The sequence below is a fragment of the Microtus ochrogaster genome, chromosome 10 (genome assembly GCF_000317375.1).
Source record: "Microtus ochrogaster isolate Prairie Vole_2 chromosome 10, MicOch1.0, whole genome shotgun sequence".
In the NCBI taxonomy this organism is placed as follows: domain Eukaryota; kingdom Metazoa; phylum Chordata; class Mammalia; order Rodentia; family Cricetidae; genus Microtus; species Microtus ochrogaster.
Window position 1 is genome coordinate 42,793,879 of NC_022016.1, and position 7,555 is coordinate 42,801,433.

The 7,555-nt window shown below is 53.9% G+C and overlaps 1 protein-coding gene across 2 annotated transcripts in view; it reads left to right on the forward strand.

Moving 5' to 3' along the window:
* The first annotated feature begins 1,283 nt into the window (after positions 1-1,283).
* The window catches only part of Tmem51 (transmembrane protein 51), a 49,669-nt gene continuing 43,397 nt past the window's right edge, over positions 1,284-7,555 (forward strand). Inside the window, exon 1 of one of the 2 annotated variants that reach the window (XM_026781770.1) lies at positions 1,284-1,703. The gene's annotated coding sequence lies outside the window, so the exon portion shown is untranslated. Of the gene's footprint in view, positions 1,704-1,981; positions 2,132-7,555 lie in introns of those variants that run through there. The other variant, XM_005352883.2, reaches the window with a different exon arrangement.

Genomic DNA, 7,555 nt, shown 5'->3' on the forward strand with positions numbered 1-7,555 from the left:
CCAATAGCTAGGGAAAGAAAGGATAGGCGAGGGTAGCAGGCAGAGAGAATAAATAGGAGGAGAAATCTAGGCTAGAGAAGAAGGAGAGGAAGGGGAGAAGAAAGAGAGAAAGAAGACACACCTGGAGCAAGAAGTCAGGCAGATGCCAGACAGATGTAGAGAAAGAGAGAAAGTAAGATATACAGAAAGAATGTGAAAAAAAAAGGCCCCAGGCAAAAGGTAGATAAAGAGGAACAGGTTAATTTAAGTGAAAAGCGCTAGCCAGAAACCAGCCCAAGCTAGGCTGAGCATTCAAAACTAGTAATAAGTCTCTGTGATGTGATTTGGGCGCTGTTAGTGTCCCAAAAGGAAAGGCCTGGTACACAGCACAACAGGTAATAGAAAGTCACGGTTTGAGATTCATAGCTTTAAATCTTTTGCTCTAAGGACACGTCTCAGACCCTGGTGAGCTAACACGTAGTGGGGTGAATTGGCTGGCGCTCCTGTGTGGGAAGATACAGGGGAAAGAACCGCATGGGGGCAGAGAGTTGAACAGGGGAGGCAGAGAGTTGAACAGGGGTGGCAATGAGCGGCGCACACTTTGTCTGCCACTCTCTCGGCTTTACTCATAGCCCAGCTTTGACTGTGAAGTTTTTGGCTTCTCCACCCTTGAGGTTGGTTTTCCGAGATAGACGAGATAGATGGACCCGCCCAGCTGGATGAGCTGCGGAGTGGGGCGGGGCTGGGCCTGGATTCCAGGCGTGGAAAAGTACCAGTATCCCTTGTTTCCACCTTAGGGACCGTCTGAATGACCTGCCTCCAGTCTGTCAGGATGAATTGCAGCCTAGAGGCCTGGGTGTTGGGTGTAACCAGTAACTATCTGCAGGTTTGTGGAGGATTGAGGGAGAATGGTCAGGGGAGCGGATGGGAACCCAGGCTGGGTTCAGGGTAAGGATACAGCAGCTACTTTTGCGCTCCAAGCCTCTATCTCCAAAAACGCCTTTTGCACCTCCCAATTCACAAATCATCGTCAAATTAATCTTTTGCTAGCTGTTACTGCAAGTTAGAAGTTGCAGCCTACAGTGTGTGATTGAACTCCGGCAGAATACAGCCCTGTGAATTTGCAGACTGGGAGTATCCAGTAATCCCAAGGGAGCTTGGCTGCAACGAAGCTGTGCAGCTTGTCCAGAAAGCGGTCATCCCCCAGTAGGAGGCGCCTTTTGTCTTCAAACAGCTTCTCTGACACCGGGCGGCCCAAGGACTTCTCAGGCCTTGAACTTCAAAGAGTTGGGCGCGCACCTACGAAGCAGACCCTGGCCTGACTCTTGTCGGAATTCTGAGTTGGCAAGGAACATAGATCCGTGCCTGGAGTCGCGGCGTTTCCAGGCAAACTTCCAGGCAGGTGAGACGGCTCTCAGTTCGTAGGACCCTCCCCCGCTCCAGGCTGAGAGAGAAGTCTGTGATTCGCTGGAAAGTTTTCTGCCAAACTGGTAACGCGCCCTTTTTGGGGACACTCCCGGGCCGCACACTCTACCCGACCTGGGGCTCAAAGTGGCGATCCTGAAAGCGTCCGGGAGACCCGAGAGTGGGAAGCTGGCCGAGGGCGTGAGCTGAGAGATTGGGAAAACCTCGCTTCCTTCCTCCTTCCCTCCTCCGCCCGACACTGGGCTGGGCGACCCGGAGCTGCGGGTGGAGAAAAGGCGGCCGTCTGCGCGCACAGAAAGGTGAGTTTACCGCCAGGTGAGGTCGCCGAGCAGGGACTCCCAGCTCCCATTACCCCCGCAAGTGTCCCCTTAAACAGTCATCCCCCTGCCACAGAGTACGAGATCAGGGACCCTGCACTGCGCTGTGCAGTGCCTGGCCCTCCAGCCTGCTCCGCCCCGGGGTCCTGGTCCCCGCCCGGTGGCGCAGGGCGCAGGGTGGGCAGGTGGGCGGCGCCTCCTGTGGGCGCCCTCGGTCCCTCCCTCGAGCTCTCCGCGCTTTGGCCCGTGCTGGCTAATCCCCACCGCAGTAGCCGGGCTGCGCTCCCTCTCCACACTGCGCTCCCCAGTGCCGGCTCCTAGGCCTATGATTGCCTGGGGTGGGGGGCTGTCGCGGAACCCCCAGCCCCAGGCGGCCGGGCAGAGACCCAGTGCGACCCGCTGCCTCCTGGGTGAGTCTGCGCCCTTGCGCCGGGGGATGAACTGTGGGGCCCCAGTCGGGTTTCCGTGCTTCCCGGAGTATCACGCAGAACTCGTTCCCCAGGGGACTCCGAATCCCGCACTCTTTGCAGCCGCACCCGGCCACTGTGGGGTACTCCCGCCTCCCGTATCGCTCCGGCTTCGGCCTCGGGGGCCCCCTGTTGGCTGGGACAGGTGCCATCTGCCTGGGCCTGGACAGATGCACCTGGGCTCGGGCGCTTTTGAAAGATAGGGCACCTCGCTGGTCTCGCTAGCCCCTATTCTTGTTGGTGGTGGTGGACACCATCTACTCTTGTTTCTGTCTGTTACCGGATTAAGATTCGTGCTTGTAGAAGCAATCGAGGGGTGGAGAGTCTCCAGGATCCTTGGTTTCTTTACCAGTAAAATAGGAATGACAGAGCCCTGGGCTGAGGCTAGGCATTCCTGTCCAGCAGACCAAGAGCTCTGTAGATAAGTTAGGGCTCAAGGGATATACGATACCTACGAGAGAGTAACTTTGCTCGAACTTGATGTGAGCATTGGGGGTGCATTTGAGAAGGAAACACCATGTCTGATTACCACGTTGGCCCCTTTAAGAGACAATTGTTCTCAGCCATAGGGCAGGAACAGGAGAAATGTTCTGGATGCTGTTATGGGGGACCCTGCAAAGTGGAGGTTTGCTCCTCTGATGATGAGTGTGGCTCTGAGCCAGGTCCTTGGCCAATCTAGGAATTTAGGAGGCAGAGCGAAGAGGCAGGGCCTAAGTAGGTGAGACCATGCAAGTTTGCGGGTGCAGAGAGTCCCCACCTGTCTCCTCCAGGGTCTCCTCTGGTTTTTGTTTTGAAGGCTAATGTGAAGGTTGATCTCTTAATAGAAGGGTCAAACAGCTTCCCCACTGAGACCTGCCATGAATCTCTCTCTCAGAACTGATCAAAAGTTCTCCAGACCCAGACAGAAAGAGATGACAGGAGAATAAGAGAGACCGGTGGTAAATCTGATGGTCGGTGGGTGTCACCCAAGGCTAGGCCTACCCAATCAGGAAATCCAGGAAATCAGGGGTAGATATGGCAAGGGCCCTGGCTTTTGATGCTGCAGCCTGGCTGTACTTCTGTTGGCTGCGCGATCGAGGATGGCCAATCTCCTCCTCTGAGATGGGAGCGCTGGGCCCCTAGACTGGGATGAAGTAATGGTGGCTCATACTCTGTAGTTTGTTATATTAGGAGGGCCGAGGGGGAAAAAAAAAAGCAAAGAACTGGTGTAGTGATCGGGACACTGGCATCCCTTGGGGGACAGGAGAAGAAGGTGTCAGAGCTGCTCAGATGGCAGCAGCAACAATATGGAGATGTACTGGGTGGAGCACCATTCAGGGAGTGAGGGTGGGTTTGTGGGAGGGTTGGGGGGGTCCATGATGAGACAGACTAGGCAGGCAAGGGTTGTCTTGGAGCCTCCCACAGAGATGGGCAGAGGTAGATGGAGCATTTTCCATCGGCCAGGCGCTGCCTAAGGTGGACGGTGTAGACACATTTCATTTCAGGTCTTAAGGCAGGGGAGTCATTTGATCATGAGGTTAAGATAATTCTTGTGAGGGTGGCGGGCAGGTCTCAGTGGTGGAGTGCTTGCTCATCGCACGAGGCCCTGCGTTCCACCCCCAGCACTGAACAAGACACAGCAGCAGCCACTCAAACTTAATTCAAAAAAGACAGGAGCAGGAAAACCGGCTGTGGGCTGGACAGCCGGGACACAGAGGGGCACTGGATAGAAGACCTTACAGGAGGCAAGGATTAACTTGTGACCTTCACACATGACTAATGATCAAGGACAAGATTCCTGGACTCCGTGGGAGGCCCAAATGGTTGCCCCCTTTCCTACGGGGGGAGCCTGTGAGTTCCAGGATGTTGGCAGGGCCCTGCACTCTCCAACTGTTGCTTGGGTTCCAGATGTCACAGGCTCAAGCCTTTCTCCATCTAGACTGGGGACAGAAGAGGTGGCTCCTGCTCACATTCTGTATGAGCCGCTGCCCTTGGCAGTGTGGGGGTGGGGAGGACGGGGAGGCATCAGATTTACACCGTGGTGTTTCTGCACTTTTGTTCTGAGGCTGGCAGGGAACCCTCTCCAGCCTCTTGGGCTAGAGTGGAAGGGTTTGGGCTCTAAGCTCCTCTTGCGGAGAGTCTAGGGCAAGATCCTAGGGAGTCGGAGATGCCGGGAAAGTTCCAGCATCTTCCAGTGGGGTGTGTGGAATCTGCATTTGGCTGCTGTTTCCTTTCACTTTTACGATGAGCGCTCTGGCACACAGGGGAGCACATCCCGCACTGAGCAGCCTCAAGAACACCTTCCGTGTCCGAATTCTCTCGTTGCCTCAAGGTTACAGGGGGATCCTTCAATGGAGCAGGTGGGGGGGGGGGCGTCCAGCTGTCCACCCACCACTTTCGTATACCCATGTGATTCAGAAGAGCCAGCAGTTAGAGACACACAGAAGCCCAGACCCCCTTCTGGGGTCCTTCATGTAATCCCCAAGGGGCCTGGCCACGTGGGGGTCAGGTTGGATAATTTCTTAGGGTTTGGATCTTTCTGGATGTTCCACTGAGTCCTGCTTTTCCCCCAGCCTGGACAGGTGGCACAGCCTAGCCTAGCCTGGCCTAGGCAGTATCTTTTTTTTTTTTTTTCCAGGGCTTGGCGCCGGGCCTCCTCTCCTGGGAGTTCTTGTTTGGTTTTCCTTCCCCCGCCACAGGCCAGGCTGCCTTGACCACTTCCAGATGGCCCAAGACAGGGCCAGAGATCTGACAGGTGGGTCTATGCTAAGCTGTTCCAGCCACCACACCTTGGGCTGACTCCTCACTGCCCTCTCTCAAGCCCCAGCCCCAGCTCAGAACTGCTGTTTAGCCCTGGTGCACAGCCTGCTGCCAGTCAGCTGTTTACTCGGCTCCCAGCTCCCGTCCCAGTCCGTCTCCCTTGGCCTAGATTTACAGGCTCAGCCTCCCATTTGCATGCTGGGCACTTTTGGACCTAGAATGTTGGAACCAGCAGGGGCCTCAGCTTCAGAAGTCTAATCTGCTGATCTTGCAAATGGGGAAACTGAGGCTCAAGGAAAGGGAAAGACAAGCCTGAGATCAGAGCCAGGACCTGAGATTGTCTTTCCCAACTCTGTCTAAGATGATTTCTTTTTATTTCATCTTATTTACTATTAGTGTGGATGTGCAGGTATGTGCTTGCCAAAGCATGTGCGTAGAGGTCAGAGGCCAACTTTGGGGAGTCACTTGTTTAATTCTACCTTGGATTCTGGGGATAGGAGCTCAGGTCCTGGGGCTTGGCGACAAACACCTTTCCCTGCTGAGCCATCCCATCAGTCTGTCTTGGATGGTTTTTTTTTGTTTTGTTTTGTTTTGGTTTGGGTTTTTTTTCTTTTTTTGTTTTTCGAGACAGGGTTTCTCTGTGGTTTTGGAGCCTGTCCTGAAACTAGCTCTTGTAGACCAGGCTGGTCTCGAACTCACAGAGGTCCGCCTGCCTCTGCCTCCCGAGTGCTGGGATTAAAGGCGTGCGCCACCATCGCCCAGCCTGTCTTGGATGTTTCTGAAGGTCCTTCTGCTTGTTTGTTTGTTTGTTTGTTTGTTTGTTTGAGGGACCGGGTCTCATGCAGCCCAAGCTGGCTTTGTACTCCGTATATAGCGTATATAGCGGAGGACGACTCTGCTCCTCCTGCCTCACCTCCCGAATGTAAGGACATTCAACGCCATGCTGGGACGTGGTGCTGGGGCTGGAACGAGGGCCTCGAGCGTGCTGGGTGGTGAGCACTTTACCAACTGAGCCCCACATCCTCAGACCCCGTGGGTGATTCTTATGAACAGAGAGTTGAAGCTGAAAGCCCACGCAGGGTGATTCCCCCCTTCCAGAAGCCCCCTTCTCTCTATGCCTCACACGCTCCACAGCGGTGTGTTGAGAAGGAGTTAAGGGTAGGGGGCCTAAAAGACATGGGAGTGGGGCTGACATTGTCAGAGCCTGTCTGCTCAGTGTCCTCTGAGAGGGAGATGTTGGTGTCTGAGATTGCCTTACCCACTGAGCCACGCAGTCTCTGAAACCACAGACTAAGGAAAATGCTGCTTCTCTGCACGGCAAGCACACACCTGTCCCTCGTAAAGACAGGAAGGGCAGTGTCATGGACCCAGCCGCACTGGCTGTAGGAATGAGTGATTTTGCTCTACCGTGTTACCTCAGTTTTGTTTTCTGAGGTGTGGTGCTCCTAAGGGACTAGTTTCCCCCCACAGGTTCTGGCGTGCTAGACTCATGTGCTTCTACCTGAAGGCCATCAGGAATTCAGGAGTTTGGACTGTAGGGTTCAGTTCGGTTCAGTCAGGACACTGCCTTGACCCAAATCTAACACAATGCGAGGTGCGCGGGGCTTCGGAGTCCATGCTTCTCCATCTCTATGAGTGTTAGAGGACTATGATGCTCGCGTCTCATGAGGGTCTTAGAAAGAGGAGGCTGGCATCTGGATGGCACTGGTGGGAATCCAAGGTAACACAGAGGAAGAGCCTGATTTCGGTTGGATTCATCGTAAGTCAACTGGCGATGCCATCCCTGATCCTGTGGCTTCCCCAGACCAGGCCTTGTGGGATGTCAGAAGTAAGTCCCACGGAACATCTAATTTGGGCTTGTTCATTTCAGCCCTTCTTCCCGGGAAGAGGTAGAGAAGGTGCAGGTTAGAGTGGTGTCTCCGTGGCTAAAAGCACTTGTTCTACAGTCAGGAGTTCAGACCCTAGCTTGCAACAGACTGCGTATCTCTTCATTGCCTGTAACCCCAGCTTTGTCGAGGACGGAGACTGGACCATCTCTGGAGTATACTGGCTTCCAGTCTAGCTGAGGAAATGAGAGCCCAAGGTTCAAGGAGAGACCTTGCCTCAAAGCCATGGTTCTCAACCTTCCTAATACTGCAACCCTTTAATACAGTTCCTCATGTTGTGGGGACCCCCAACCATACAAGTATTTTCATCGCTACTTCATAACTGTAAAATTTGCTACTGTTATGAATTTTAATGTAAATTATCTGATGGGCAGGATATCTGATATGTGACCCCTGTGAAAGGTCGTTTGCGACCCGTAGGTTGAGAACCACTGCCACCAAGTATGACTAGGCAGGGAGTGCTGGGGATGACACGTGGAGCCCCTTTCCTGACCTTTGCACATGTGCACTGCTGTGCACACACACACACACACACACACACACACACACACAGGCACACAACTCTCTCTTACTCCCCCATACTTATCTTAAATATTTTAAAATATTTTTTAAAACGAGAATCAAAGGCAAAATAAAATGTGCAGAGAATTTGCTTCCTAGGCAAGTGATGCAGGGAGGGGGCCTCTTGGGGGCAGACTTCTGGGACTGATGAAGTCCTGGATGGACATGGTACTGATGATGG